Source organism: Lepidochelys kempii, chromosome 5 (genome assembly GCF_965140285.1).
Source record: "Lepidochelys kempii isolate rLepKem1 chromosome 5, rLepKem1.hap1, whole genome shotgun sequence".
Taxonomy (NCBI): Eukaryota; Metazoa; Chordata; order Testudines; family Cheloniidae; genus Lepidochelys; species Lepidochelys kempii.
Window position 1 is genome coordinate 117,970,542 of NC_136384.1, and position 16,393 is coordinate 117,986,934.

Consider the following 16,393-nt stretch of genomic DNA (forward strand, 5'->3'; position numbering starts at 1 on the left):
CTTTCAAAAGATGAGCCGGGAAGCTTAAATTCATAACTTTGCTAGACACTAAAAATCATGGACTGAATAGAGAGACAGACTGATGGGTTATTTTAACAGTTTGTAACCTACTAACAACCCCCCTCCCCAGCTGCTTGCCCCTCCTTTCCTTCCTATGACTGGAGGGGGGTTAATGAACCACTTCACCTTGAAACGTGTTAACTTCCTTATACTAAACAGTCTGTTCCACCTTGTATTTAGCAGTGACACTCCAAGTAAGGGTTTGGCTACACTTGCAGATGTAGACACTGGGAGTTAAACCAGCCTCCGGAGACCGCAGCAGGAAAACGCTGCCATGTGTTTACACTGTCAGCTGCAAGCACACTGGCGTGGCCACATTAGCAGCTCTTGCAACGCCAGAGAGAGCAGTGCATTGTGGTAGCTATCCTAGCATGCAAGTGGCTGCAGCTTGCTTTTCAAATGTGGGGGGGGGGTGGAGTATGACAGAGAGTGTGTTGTATGTATGTGTGTTTTGGGGGGGCAGAGAGTGTGTCACCACGCTGTCTTGTAAGTTCAGATAGCAGCAGATCGCCCCCCACCACCACACGCACCTCTCTCTCTCACACACACACGCACATGCTTGTGTCTGCAGCAGCAGCATTCCACGGTAATGGTTTGCTTTGTGTCCCAGAGCAGAGAAGCAGCCAGCTGTCAGAAACGGAGCTTTGGAAGGGGATATCCGCATGCCTGCAGCCGAGTTCAAAACAATGACCAGAGTGGCCACTTGACTTGAGGGGATGATGGGACGTTTCCGGAGCCTGTTCCACGTGTGCTGCGCTCTGACTCTGCTGTCCCTACCCGTAGGCAGGCTGGCCAGGGTTGTGTGCAGTTTGCACCTGGCATCTTCCTCGCTGCACATGTGCGGAGTGAATCAGAGCAACCAATCAGCAGCGCAGGTGGGAAATATTTTTTAAAAAGAGGAGGGGAGGGAGTGGAAGAAGCCCCCTGGCCCCGCCCCCACTGCTTACTCCCTTCAGCCCGCCCGCTAGCCAGAGAGCTTCTCTCCGCCCCCTGGGAGATCAACAAGGTAGGCGCTGGCATGGGGCTGTGGGAGGGAGGGAGCTGTAGAGCAGAATCTCTACAACTGGAGAAAGCAGAATCTCCTCTCAAAGCTGGGTGCATGGGGGGGGGGCCTCTGGCAGGAGCTTCCATCACCCCCCATGCAAATTAACACACAGGCCAACAGGGCACGTGCCCAGAGGCGCCCCCTCTGCCCCATGCCAATCTGGGATCCCCAGAAAAATGGGCACCCAAGTCGACAGCCCAAGCCACAGGGTGGAAGAAGTCCTGAGCTCGCCTGGGTGCCCCAGCAGAAGCCGCGCTGGGCGGGAGGGATTCTGGAGGTCCACGGGTGGGGGTGGTGGCTGCACCCCGTCAACACACTGGGGTCAGGGGTGCTGGCTGGGGACTGACTTCAGTGGAGTCCCCGCCTCTGCCTCCCCCTCCCCCATCCCTCAATATTCCGCCCCCCATCAGGAGCCCCTGCCTTCCCTTCCCCCGTCCCTCAATATACCCCCTTAGGTAACTTGTGAGTGCCCCATAAATCCTAAGGATGGTCCTGACAATAACTTCTTCAATACCACACAGTGGGTGTGAGGTACAGTTTCCTGTAAATTTAGCTCTTTCCTGTCCCTTAGTCCTATCACTGCAAACCTCAAGTTCAAGCCACAGTACAGTTTACACATCTGTGCTACGATGGACAGACGCAGGAAGTCAGACACTAATACCATGATTCTGCAAAAATGTGCTTAACCTTACTTAGCCGAGCAGTCCCACTGAAATCAGTGAGCTTACACATCTTCTTAAAGTTAAGCACATATATGTTTGCAGGCGTGAAGCCTTACTCCAATACCTACAAGTAGAGCGAGGTGAATAATGAATTTTTTGGTTCACTGGCAAGACTGATCAACTGAAGAAAACAGTTGCAGATCAAACAAAAAAGGAAATATTCTGGTGAATCAAAAAATAAATATCGTTTTGGATTGAACTAAACAGTTTCATTGTCCCAAAACACTTCATTTATAATGGTCAAAATCTAAATGAGTTTTGTTTTTGAAAAAGAAGTTAAAGGAAATTTTAAAACAAATGAAATACTTTTCAGCCCCTTTTCCCCATAAAAGTCAAAGTATTGCATTTAGAAAATGTCAAAACAAGTTGGTTCAAATTTGGGAGAATTTTATATTTTTAAACCTAAGCAACTTGGCCACGTCATCACAAGTTCGTAACATGTTTCAGTGTTGCCAATTCTTCATTGCTCACTGAAAAATGTTTAAAGTGAAAAACTGTACCCAGCTGTAGCTCCATGATACTACACGTTTCAACACACAAACACACACAAATCAGGAAAAACATCTCTTTTGAAAGCGAGACACAAAACCCACCAGGCTTTACAAAGCCCTGATGCAAGCTTTTCTAGAAGAATCAACTATCTTCCAAAAGAAAGAGAGAGAGATGTCACTAAACAGGAAAGCAGGAAAAATGGCAGTTGATTTGAAAGAAGGAACCAGCCTCATCTATATGCATAATAAAAGAACATGATTTCAAGCTACTGAAACAATGATACCTCACCCAAGTCACACTTGAGATATATGTTTGGAAAAGCCCTAGCTGTAAGTGACTCAACTTCAGCTTTAAAAGTCATCTGAACTGTTACTCAAGGTTTGCACATTTTCTTGACATAATTCAATAGAACCTTCAATTCTAGACAAGCAGATAACAGAGCATCAATTTTAGTTTCATGACGTGCTTTCAGTTGTTTATATTATGGAAGGAATGTTTTCAATTAAATCCCCCCCCATGAGTCACCACTTTCCAAAGTAAGCCCCCTCACCCATCTGCATATCCCTGCCCAACCCCCGTGCTCAGCGGCATACACTCTAGAATGACTCAGTGCAAAGGGATGTAATAGTTTGACACATCAGAGTCCGCGGCTCCCTTTCCAGATCTGCCTGTGTCTGACCTGACAATACTTTTCTTTGCTCATGCTGCTTTGCTGCCTTTTTGAATTATAGCTGAATGAAGAGAGAATGTTTCAGTTTAGACTACCATCTTTGAAGTGAGAACCTCTGGACACGTAGGGAAGCAAACCGAGTGTAACCAATTTACCTCCCACTCCATGTCAGAAGGTCCAATGTCTATGATCCTAATTTTATCTCCCCTTCAATCTATGGTACCTCCACTGACCTAGTGACCCCGAGTACGATGTGCACATTCTGGGTCACATTCTGTCCTTGCTTATACAGGCAGCCCTTGGGCTTACAACACAATTGGTTCCTGAAAATTGAGTCGGAAGTCGAAAGGTCATAATGCAGAACCATAATCCACTCCATTGCAGAGCCAAGCATCATAAAGTGTAAACCAATTGCCATAAGTCGAATCAGGGTGTCAATTCAGAAATGTCATAAGTGTCGTAAGTCGTAAAATTGAGTACTGCCTGTGGTTCATGGGGCTATCTTCTAAATTGTCCAAAGCAAATAAAAAGGTTTATAAAATTGTTTATAAAAATAAGCAAGTGTTGGAGAAAGAAAGAATTATTCCAACTGGATGTGTTTAAGCTAAAACTGTCCATATATATGGATAAATGTTTGGAGTTGGTTTTTCACTGTCCTGGCCCCAAAGAGATATCATGCCCAGACAGATATGGTGAATCAGATGATATCACCCCTTACACCAGGTTTGGCTAAATCACAACCACCTCATAAAATGTGAACCTCCTTTCCCCATGTGCTATTTCTGAGGTCCTTTGTTCTCCGCTTTTACTGATTTTTATCAAACATTTCCCAAGTTTTACAAAGCCATTTTTTTAAAAAGAACAAAACAAAAAAAAACCCACAAAAACAAAACGATTTTCACAACAACTTTGGAAGTACTGGAACTTCCAGAGCGGGGAGCTGGGTCAGAAGTACCGACCCAAATACTCAAGCACAGGTGTATGTAACTGTTAATCCCATACCCCCCCCCATGCACAATACCAACATGGCAGATAACTATCCGCACTATTAGAGAGACGACACTGCATATCCATGCTATTAACATTCAAAGTAAATACAAGTTAAAGAACTACTTTTCAGGCTAAAACAGGTCTAAAAAACAGCACTGTATCCAGCTACATTTCAAAACAATTATTTTTAAAGTAAAAACAAACAAACAAACAGAAAATAATTATATTTACCCCAAAAAACCCTGAATTTTTGCACCAATTTTCACCCATTTTTATTTTTTGTGTTATCCTGGGAAATTTTAAACAAAATAAAAACTGAAAATGAAGGGCCTTAGCTATTTTTCTTTCTCCACCTCTAATCTATCCTTCTTTTTTATGTCTTCCGTCTAGCAATCATCTGGCTCAACTAGCCAAGGTTACTTTGACTTTTACATTGGTATAAGTGACTGCACAAGGAGCAGGACAACAGGGAGGGGAAAAAATCAAGCCCAGTGTCCTAACATTGGTCGTAAAAGTTTGTCATATTTTGGATTCATAGACAAGTTCCTAACCTGTGCTCGTGATTTTCCCGGGAGCTAGGCTGGAAGCGAAAAAGAAGCTTCATTTTCTGTCTGCACTCTTGCTTGCTCTTCCATTGCGCGTACCTATCTTGTCTTGTCTTGAAAAGAGTAAGCTGATTTTAACAGCAGCTCAGGACCATCTAAAGCTACCTCTCACTCTCCCCTCTCTCAAAAACATTTAGTAACATTTAAGATTTCCAATCGAAGTTTCCCTCCCCTCCACAGAAGACTTTATTCGAAGAAAAAATAAGAGAAAGTGTTCAAATCAAAAGCTGAGTTAGCCTTCTAAGTTTCAAATAATGTAAATGGATCTTCTTTTCCTGTAGGTTTTATTAATTGTTTTTTTTTTTTAAATGGTATTGGTTCCAGTGGCAGTAAGCTAGCAAAAGATCTCATTCAAAACCTTGAACGACACTTAAATGTTTAAAGTTGGAGCAGTTAAACAAGGTTTTTAGAACACAGTTTGGGCCTAAGACTCCCCCTCTCAGGCGCACAACAGTGTTAAGCTATTGAAATCAAGTCAGTAAACAGTTTATAAGCATATGTTTAGAGAGATTAGTGTCTCCTTAATTGTCAATGTCAATGGCTTGGCGGATTTATACAAGACTCTTGTAGAATGATAGTACTTGTGAGATGACTAAGTATGATGACAAAAAGGCTATGAATGATTCCTTTGGTCTCAAATTATATACAGGAGACTGGCAACTGAGAAACAAAAATTATTGCATGATACAACCATCTTGTATTTGAAAGCAAAAACAGGGGATTAATGATTACAAAATGCCAATCACTACTTTGAAACCCTTACCCCCAGGGCTGACAGCTGGCATAACAGCTGCAGCTGAGTTCTTCCTAAACTGGTTTTTCATAGGGCATTGGTGTAAACTATGACACATTTGGATAGCAAAATAGAGATGGTTGAGAAGTATGCACTCTCTTTCTCACTGTCTGTAAGAAAGTCTGGGTAAAACACTTGATATACAGGCCACTAGAAAAGATAGGGACTATCCAGGAGCTAATCTGACACAACATTGCTTAATTTCAACAAGCTAAACATCATTTCTCACACTGCATCTGTATTCTACATGTACATGTTGTGGTGGATGTGACATACGAGGATACGGTCCAGACCAGCGAGGGGCTGTGTCTCCCCTACTCTCCAATCTTGCGTACCTTACAATGCCAGGCTGGTTGTATCTCACATCTGGGCCACTCACAAATAGCCATCCAGCATGCAAGTCTGTGTGTCTCAGCAGCCTTTCAGCTGCTCATGGGTTACATTCTGGCTCTCACCAGCCTTGGTTACTGCTGTAGGGTGACCCCAAAACATGCAAAATCCTGGATTTTTCCCAAAAAATATATGTCCCAGCTCTCTCTTTGACAGTCCAAATACATTATGCCATTTATTCCTGTAAGGGAATAAGATACACACACACACGTCTTGCCATGCTAAATGGAGTTACCAGACACTAACTTAAAACAAACTGGATTAAATGAAACAATAAAACAAGTTTATTAACTATAAAGAGAGATGTTCAGTGAGCACAAGCAATGATGCATATAAGTCAGAAATGGTTACAAGAAAAAGAAAGATAAAGCAAATTCTAGTGCCTAGCTTAACAAGCTATAACAGATTCAATGACGTGTTTCTCACCATATGCTTCCAACAGTATTAATGACCAAACTTTCAGGTCAGGAGCCCTCCTCCCCCCAGAGTTCAGCAGCTGTTTCCCCTTGTCTAGTCAGGTGCAGAGAGTGAGATAAGCAGAGAAAGAGAGGGGTGTCTTGTGGTGTTTTTTAGTCCCTCTTTGAAAAGCATTTCCAGCTGAGAATTAGGAGGCAGGCAGTCTCATGGAGGAAGGAGGCTCCATGCTGTTTCTTTGCTAAGGTGCAGATCTTTGTCCCTACCCCACTTCCTTGCCAAAGAATGGTCAGTTGATAAGTAATGGTCCCTCAGCTTTGAAGATACCTGGCTGGGACATCAGCTTGCCCTTTACCTTTGAGAAATAGTTAATCACTCCCCAGACTTATCTGGGAAACACCCTTCAGTCATGATTTCAGCTTATGTTCATAACTTTATACAGAATGTTGCTCCATACATTTTACCACGATATTGTAGATCTGCAAGTTATGAGTTTTCAAATGATACCTCAACAGGCTTGCCTTGTACAAAGATTACTACATAGTGTGTAGGGTTTGAATATAGGGATGCATTCTGTCACAGTAGAAAACACTCACATTTCTCAACACAAGTCCTTAAATTTGAAAAGTAAAAGTAGGCTGAGAGCAGCCTAGACTGCAGGAAGCAGTAGGAATACACTGACTATGTCAGCAAAACCTGCTCAGAGTGATGGAGCAAATGTATTTTTCTTTTACAACATTTCTTTAACTCTGAGATATCTACTGGCAATTTTTTTAAAAAGATTAATTTAGAAAGGAAGTGGCAGAAGCAATTTTAATTGCTCAAGGTTTACCTAAATTTGCTAAAAAGTCTAAATTTATAGCCTGAGAAATTACAGGCCAGGACCCACCCCATTACACCCCCTTAAATCTCTCTTTCCCATTATGCCCTGTTCCAAACAATTCCATCAGCTTCAACTTCCTGTCACTAAATTTGAACTCACAAAGATTGGGGTTTGGCAATCTCTAATGGACTTGGTTATGGCAATTTGGGCTTTTCACCTGAAGTGATCACTAAGTCCTATTTCAGGTAGGACTTTTACACATACATTTCCTGCTATCCCCATCAACCACCCCTACCCCTGCGTAGGGGAAACTGAAGACTTGAGCAGTCGACAGCATCATAAAATTGTTCATCACTTTGTATGGTTGAATGGCTGAGTGTCCCTACCAGGTAGACTTATCCATCTGGTTCTTTAAGTGCATATACAGAGACAAAGATTGGGGTGGAGGGTTGGAGAATGATATCATGTTCTCATTCAAGCATGGTGGCTCATTTTTGTCTACAGTTAGGATTTGGTGAATGTTTGACTTCTCATTGCCTGAGATAACTTCACAGCATCAAACTTTCCCCCTCTTGCTCAGATGAGGGAAGAATGAAAAGACAGCCAAATCGTCTACATGGCAGCGCCCCAACACTGATCAAATTTAAAGAAATCATGCCATCTGCATTTTAAGTTGGGAGAGCCGTAGTTAGGTCTTGTCCATTTTTGTTGGGCCGATTTTAAAGTTGCCGTCACCTGAACCACAGAATACCCTGTGAGCAACTGGAAGCAAAAGGCCCCAGGAAGATTGGAGTGATCTGTGAGCTACAATTCCAGAAGAGAGCGATCAGAGGTGATATTCTCAGATACCATCCAGTGAAATGTTTTCAGTTTTTAATAGCACTAAGGCCAGAGAGCACTGAGAAATGCTTCTCTATAGCCACACTTCTCCCGATATAAAAGCATGGAAAACCATTGGGCAGGCACCCGGAGAAGCACTAAAAAGAGGACACCATCAGACAGTGAAACGCTGCATCTGTTAAAGTAGCTTCAAGGGCAACAATTGTCTGTGCATGACTAACTTCTTCTGACCCACAAAAATCCACCATTTCAGATATAATGCTCCTCTTTGCTTAGCATGGCAGGAGCAAGCCGAGATAGAGCTGCTCAAGTCGTATTAGGCAATTCCCTCTTTTTTTCGGGAGGTGGGGAGAAAGAGCGGGTGTTGAATTTTGCAGTATAAATTCTATAAATATCTTTTCTGTTAGTCACTCAGCATGTATACTTTTCAGTCCTAATTCTGCAGCCTTTTGGAGCATTCACACAAAGTTGGTTTAGAAACTGAGGGCCAGACGTGGACTGGAGATTAAGTAGTCACTGACTTCACTGGATCTGTAACACCGCCTTTACCTAGACCCAAATTTAGCCTCATTAGAATTAACTATTCCTTGCAGAAGCACCTAGGGACACCTTTTGAAACAGACACTGTATAAATTTAAAGCACAAAGAGATCCCATGTCCTAGGGAAGTCAATCTAAGATTTAGAAAGAACACAGCAGATGAACACACAAACAAATTTATGATGGGAATCATGGTGGATGGAAGACAAGATAACATAAAAAAAAATGTGCATTTGCCAAGTTTGTAATGACAGTGATCTCAATAGTCACATGTGGCCACCGTCTAATGAATGCTGGTTACCCATTTTATAGAGTTAATTGAATAATTTGCATGTCGGGGACAGATTCTGCCTCAGATTGTCTCTCTAGGGAAGATATTTGTACAAATAGAATCACTTGATACTATAATTTGTTTTGTTTTAAAGTATAAAATAGTTTTTTTTCCAGCAAATTGAAAAGAAAAAGGTTTGGGAACAAACTTAACTCTTATTTAAAAGACTGTGGACATTGACAAATTAAAACTGTACAATGAAGAATGATGTGTTTTGTGTAGTATAAATAAGTAAATAATTATACCTTTGCAAAGAATTCTGGCTTATTGTAGAAAACTCTCAAACCTTCAACTCAGTGTATGATTGCGGTAAAGAATATTGTGCATAAGCAAAGATGTATAGTGTGAATCACAAGATGTGGTGTTTAGTATTATTTGGATAACAACCAAAAGCATCCAAAATTGTGAGGCAGACTGATTAAATAGTTCCACAGGAATTTTGTTTTGTAGTGATTGATTCAAGTGGTAAGAGGAAATCTTGCATCGTGGTAGAATGTTTAAACTTTGTAGAAAATTGGGGAAGAGATTATAGGAGGGATTTTTTTTTCCTTAAGAATTCTTAGCATTTTTATTAGGGATGTCAAGTGATTAAAAAAAATAATCGTGATTAATCACATGATTAATTGTGCTCTTAAACAATAGTAGAATACCATTTAAATATGTTTGGTCGTTTTCTACATTTTTTTACAGTGCTAATATATGTAATCAAAAATTGAGTACTGTACACTTTGTATTCTGTGTTGTAACTGAAATCAATATATTTGAAAATGTAGAAAAGGATCCAAAAATATTTAATAAATTTCAATTGGTATTCTATTGTTTAATAATGTGATTAAAGCTGCGATTAATCACAATTATTTTTTAAAAATTAAACGCATGAGTTAATGGCGATTAATCGACAACCCTAATTTTTAATCAAAATTGTACATAAAGTGTCTGTAAAAGTACTGTAGAACTTCTGCATGTTTTTCTGTCTCCAGGAATTTCATAGGAAAATTCTAACTTTTTGACTTCCTATTGACTTGAGTGCCTGTCATAAATATAAAAGGAAGGGGTTAAGAAGCTCTGATACAGTACTATAAAATCCTCTTACCTGTAAAGGGTTGAGACGCTCAAGTAACCTGGCTGGCACCTGACTAAAATGACCAATAAGGGGACAAAATACTTTCAAATCTGGGGCGGGGGGTGGGGAGGCGGCGGCTGCTGCGTACGCAGAAAGGCTTTGTCTGTCTTGTGATGCCTCTGCTGGGGACAGATCAAGAAAGCAAGCAATCCAACTCCAATAGAGTTAGTAAGTAATATAGCTAGAAAATGTGCTAGATTTTCTTTTGTTTTTGGTTTGTGAAATTCGCTGTGCTGGAGGGAATGTGTATTCCTGTTTTTGTGTCTTTTTGTAATTTAAGGTTTTGCCTAGAGGGATTCTCTATGTTTTGAATATGACTGCCTGTGAGATTATCTTCCATTCTAATCTTACAGAGTGTTTATCTTTTTTTGTTCTTCTAATAAAGTTCTATTTTTTAAGAATCTGATTGGGTTTTTAGGGTCCTAAAATCCTAAGGCTGGTCTGTGCTCATCTTGTTTATTCTAAAGCCTCCCCAGGAAAGGGGGTTTAAGGCTTGGGGGGATATTTTGGGGGAAGACTTCTCCAAGTGGTCTCTTCCCAGATTCTTTGTTAAATCACTAGGTGGTGGCTGCATACTGAATCCCAGATACGGGGAATTTTGTGTCTTGGGAAAGTTTTAACCTAAGCTGGTAGAAATAAGCTTAGGGGGTCTTTCATGCAGGTCCCCACATCTGTACCCCGGAGCTCAGTGGGGAAGAAACCATGACAGTTCCCTTGAGATCATGTTTTAAAACAAGCATCTTGAAGCCAGACCCTAATCACTGTAGTAGGCCAGCTAGACATTTAGCCCAGTTTCTGAGGACTGGGTCTACACATTGTTAGCAGCATAACTATGCTAGTTAGGGATATGTGCTTTTGCTTGACATATTTTTTCCTGCTAAATGCCAGAGGAGAGAGGTGAGCAAACTACGGCCTGCGGGCCACATCTGGCCCATGGGACTGTTCTGCCCAGCCCTTGAGCTCCCTGCCGGGTAGACTACCCCCAGCACCTCCCACGCTGCCACACCACCACATGGGCCGTGCTCTAGTCCACTGCTCCTCTTGGGCAGCGCGGCGACATGGCTGACTCTGGCATGGTAAGGGGGAGGGAATGGGGGGGGGGGGGGCGTTGGATGGGGGCAGGGGGTCCCGAGTGACAGTCAGGGGACAGGGGGCAGTTGGATGGGGTGGAGGTCGAGGGTGGCAGTCAGGGGACAGGGAGCAGGGGGAGTTGGATAGGGGTTGGGGACCTGGGGGGCGGTCAGGAGAGGAGGTTCTGCAGGGGGGGCGATCGGGGACCTGGATAAGCGTGATAAGCGGATAAGCGTGAGAGTCCCAGAGGGCCTGTCAGGGGATGGGGGGATGGATAGGGGTAATGGCAGATAGGGGACCGGGAGTGGGGAGAGATACCGGTGGGCGGTTAGGGGCACGGCGTCCTGGGAGGGGGCATCAGGGGTCAAGGAGCAGGGGGGTTGGATGGATCAGCAATTCCGAGGGGGGCAGTCAGGGGAGGGAAAGTGGGAGGGGGCAAGGGACCAGGCTGTTTGGGGAGGCCCAGCCTTCCCTACTCAGCCCTCCATAAAGTTGCGCAATCCTGATGTGGGCCTCGAACCAAAATGTATGCCCACCCCGGCCCTAGTATAATTGCATATATACTGGTATAAAGGTGCCTTTATACCCATATATCTTATTTCTGTTCCTGAAGCAGAATAAAGAAGCTCTATTATATCACTATAACTGCATCCATACTAGAGGTAGGGCTGCCATTTAAACTAGGCTGGCCTAGTTAAAACAGCAAATCATTTGCTCAAAGATAAGGCCTTAGATTCATTTTCTGTTTCCAAAGGGCCAGTTTCTGAGACTCTCTCAAGTTAAGAGGAGCTATTGGTGTGCAACACCTCTCATTTGTCCATATGTCTTTTATGGATGACCTGCCCTTGCAATGCACTGCACTGGAACGAGGTATACACATTGTTGGCTTTCAGTGTTTTTACAACTGAGGACCCGGTCCTGCTCACACGTACCTATTTAATTTTACACAGTGTGAACAGTCCCATTGACTCCAATGGAGCTTCTCACACTGTGAAAAGCAAGCACATGCAGAGGTCTCTGCAGGATCAGGCCCTAAGATAATGTGTTGTTATGGACACTAGCATCTCTTAGCACAGTCGGTTTTAGTTTCCAGTATAACAAGATTCAGTAGCAAAATAAGGGATCACCACCAAGACAACTTGTAAAAAGTAACCTCATCAAGAGCCTGGAGCAAAGTAGTCACCCTCTAATGTCACAACAGCTGGCAGTGGCAGATGTTTTTAGCAGCTTAGTGAAAGTAACAATAAAAGGGCCGTAGCTCAATTGAAAGCCTGTGCTTTCTTTCATTGGCTTAACTGCATGCAGATGTACTGAAGGGAAATCTTAAAATTTACAGCTAAAAATCAAAACACCAGATGGCCTCGTAATTGGATCTTCCCATCTTCCCAAAGCACACCAGCCCCTTTGACTGGTGACATCAGGTGCTATAAATAGATACATACATATCTGTAGTCAGTGTTGGTCCATGAGTGTGATTCTTGAGTGAAGACTCCCCAAACTGCTTGAAACATTGGAAACTGTGAAATATGATTGCAAGCTGACCTACATTTTGTCTACGTAAATTTAGGAGAGCTAATGAATTTAGTTAGTTTGGCTGAATTATTGCAAGCAATTACAGAAAAAGTGGACTTTCCACCTGTAAGTATTAATGCTGAGTTGATATGCTTCGGATTGAAAATGTTGAAGAGAATGTGTGGTTTTGTACGTTTGAATGCCTTTAAGGAAAATTTAGTTTAAAACAACGGAAAGATTTACTTCTGAAGAACCCCATAAAAATGTTCCATCTCCTTATAAACCATTCTTAAAAAAATCCAAACTTTCCAAATATTTCCTTTTATCTTGCTTAAAATAATTTTTGCATGTCTTTTGATGATTCAATAGTCCATTGAAGTTATTGCAGACAAAATTTGTTCCATGCTCAACTATATACAAGAAAGTACACCATGACTGAATTTCTATGGTAGATGTATATTAAACATATTGAGACAAATTCAACACAACTAATGTGAGCTAAACGTTCTTATACTATCAAAGGCACATTCTCCCTTCTGGACAGTTATCTGGCATTCACCTGTTGGGAAGCAGCTTTCATTTGTGCAGGAAAGCTATATGAGTTCTTCTGAAAGAAGCCAAAGAGGGTATTGTATATTCCCCTTTCCAACTCAGATATCCTACTGTTCAGGCATAAAATTGATCCACCCAGCCTAAATGAAGTATGATCCTGTTTGGGCCACTGCAACCTCTGGTCTACCAGTAGAGAGTGTCAGTTTGCAGACGCCTTTATTTAAGCTTACCTGGCTTAACCCACAAATAACTCTAGTTCATCAACTTTGAGCATCAGCAAGTATTGTAAATATAGCAGCTTTCTGTTATAAAAATATTTTGTAGAACATGCATTATAATGTCATCTCATTGACGGACATTTGCCTTTTAGCAATGTTAAAAAAAAAGAAAAAAGAATCTGGTCTTCCTGACAGCTCAATGTATTAACATTTTTCATTGCTAGACTTGCTGGTGTCTGACAGATCTCTATGTTCAGCTGAAGCTTATTGATCGACTTAAAAAAAAAACGTTGCAAAGCTAGTTGTTATCGTAATGATTAGCCTCTCCATGGGCATTCCACAATTTCTGAAATTGTGATTTAACTCTTCTTAAATAGTCTGTATTCCCCCATGCGGGAAATGTGCGCGTGCTCGTATTTACACACACATTTCTGAAATATTATTCTTTTTCTAGATCCAAAGAAGAGGAGACAACACATACCGTGACATACCAACATTATATGGGATTCCTTGTTATGAAGAGAGGAAGCGAACATGAGAATTCAACAGGAAATGAGGCTGTAAACTGGTAGCATACCTGTAAGCAGAGACCTTGCCAAACAGTAGTACCAGGAATCTTATCCCATATAGCAGAAGTGTGATATCACATGATATTGTCATGGTATACAATCTTCTCTTAAGTCTCTACAGTTTGGTTCCAAAAAAAGTAGTTTTGTTCTTCTTGCTGATATGACAATTTACAATATTCCAAAACTTAATTATGAGGACATCTCATTTTGGGCCACATTGATGACCTTACTTAAGCTGATTGGCATTTTATTCCACATGTAGTCCCATGAACTGAATGCTAATCACCGTTAATAAGGGTACGAGAACCTGCCCCTCCATATTTTGCTTTAAAAAAAAAAGAAAAAAAAGATCAAATTTAATTTAAAGAAAACATTCTAAGAGAAACACATTTAAACTGGCTTTTATAGTATACTCTTTTCAATTTGGCTACAGCCCCCATTGTAAAAACTCTGGATTGAAATATATCAAAATGAGCTATGCCAAATAGCTTTGCTTCAGTAACTCAGACAGAGATTAGGGGTCTATTACAGAAATGAGTGGGTGAGGTTCTGCGGCATGCACTTTGCAGAAGGTCTGACTAGATGATCATGATGATCCCTTCTGACCTTAAGTCTAGAAGTGCTAAAGGTAAAGATTAATGTAAGCAAAATCTGAATGTATGCTTAGTACACAAACGTACTAGGATATTTTTATTTCCATTTGGAACAAACATTATATTGAAAACAACATTACATTAGGTTAATCTTTTAAGTTCATAAGATGTTATATGCAGCTCAGTGAATTGAATTAACTCTGGGCTGGATTTTTTTTTTTTTAAAATAAGTCAGTGGGAGAGAGCTACATTGGTAGGAGTCATTCTGAGTTTCAAAGCAACTAATGTAGTTAACAATCCTGAGAAATAAGAACGTGCGTGCCCAGTGGAAGTGCAGAATTCTGTGCATGTGTGCAAGTCTTTGCAGGATCAAGGGTTCAATGAGATCATTAAAAAAGAAAAAGATGATTTGGGGGTTTTGTGAGGACTGATTTTTAACAAATGTATGATATTCTGTGCTGCACCAGTCCTTTAATAATCACGTTTGTGGATAATTTTTCTGCTATTCCCCCAGATATAGTAAAAATTTCCTTTATGTCTCTGTGCAGTGCTGAGAATGCTGATAGGACTTAAAATAGTAAATAATCCCACTTAGCATGAGAAAGGAAGAACAGTGTTGTGGACAGTCTTCCTGTGTAACCTTGGGAAAACCACACCTTTCTGTAGTTTTGCTCCCCAGCTATAAAATGGGGTTTATGCTACTTCCTTTTTCCATTCCTTGTCTTTCTCAATGTTACTAAATAATATATATGAGTTGTAAGGGTCTTAATATTAACCCAAATCCTTTGTGTATAAACCAGAATGTATTGTATCTATAAAAATCCAGTGCTTTGTACTCACCAAACTGAACAGTTCTTCTTACTTTGATTCGACCGTGGGTGACCAAATGACTCAATGTATATAGTCAATAATGGAACATGTATAGTCTTTCACTGACCCTGTTGATCTGTGGAGAATTATGTCCTCAGATCCAGAGAAGGACATTTGGAGACTAACCAAGGATGACTGTTACTACAGATGTGTGCTGTAATGAACAAGGCAGTGTGATAGATAAGGGGTATTATAACAAAATATGTTCTGTGATTGATAAGGGATATTTGTTATTGCCTGTGTTCTGTGATTTATGAAATAATGACCCACTGAAAAATGTTTTTAACTCATTAGGAATTGCTTCTTGCCACAGACATTCTTAGTAATGATGACTGGGTTAGAAATCCATTTAATTTATCCATCAGGTAAACTAGATACCATAAAAGAAGTTCCATGAGTAGTTAGGTAAATTGAGATACTGGAGACAGAACACACAGGGGTCAGTTGTAGGAAAATAGCTAGTCTTCCCCACAAAGCAATTTCTTTGTCCCACATCCAATAAAATGCAAGAGTTTGGGGGAGTTCAAGTTGGAAGTGGACAAGCTGCCATAGCTTTACCAGAAACTCTATAATTTGGTAAAGTACGGTTTTCTTTCTGTATTGTGCATTGTTCATCTTTTACTAAAAATTAGGGCTGTCGATTAATCACAGTTAACTCATTAGATTAACTCAAAAAATTATTCACTATTAATCACAGTTTTAATCGCACTGTTAAACAATAGAATCCCAATTGAAATTTATTAAATATTTTGGAGATTTTTCTACATTTTCAAATATATTGACTTCAGTTACAACACGGAATACAAAGTGTACAGTGTTCACTTTATATTATTTTTATTATAAATATTTGCACTGTAAAAATGATAAACAAAAGAAATAGTATTTTTCAATTCACCTCATACAAGTACAACCCTGCAATCTCTTCATTGTGAAAGTGCAACTTACATAACTGCACTCAAAAACAAAAGTGTAACCAAAATAAAATAAAATCTACATTTGTAAAACTGTAGAACCTAGAAGTCCATTTAGTCTTATTTCTTGTTCAGTTAACTGCTAAGACAAACAAGTTTGTTAACATTTATGGGAGATAAGGCTGCCCACTTCTTACAATGTCACCTGAAAGCGAGAACAGACATTTGCATGGCACTTTTGTAGCTGGCATTGCAAGAAA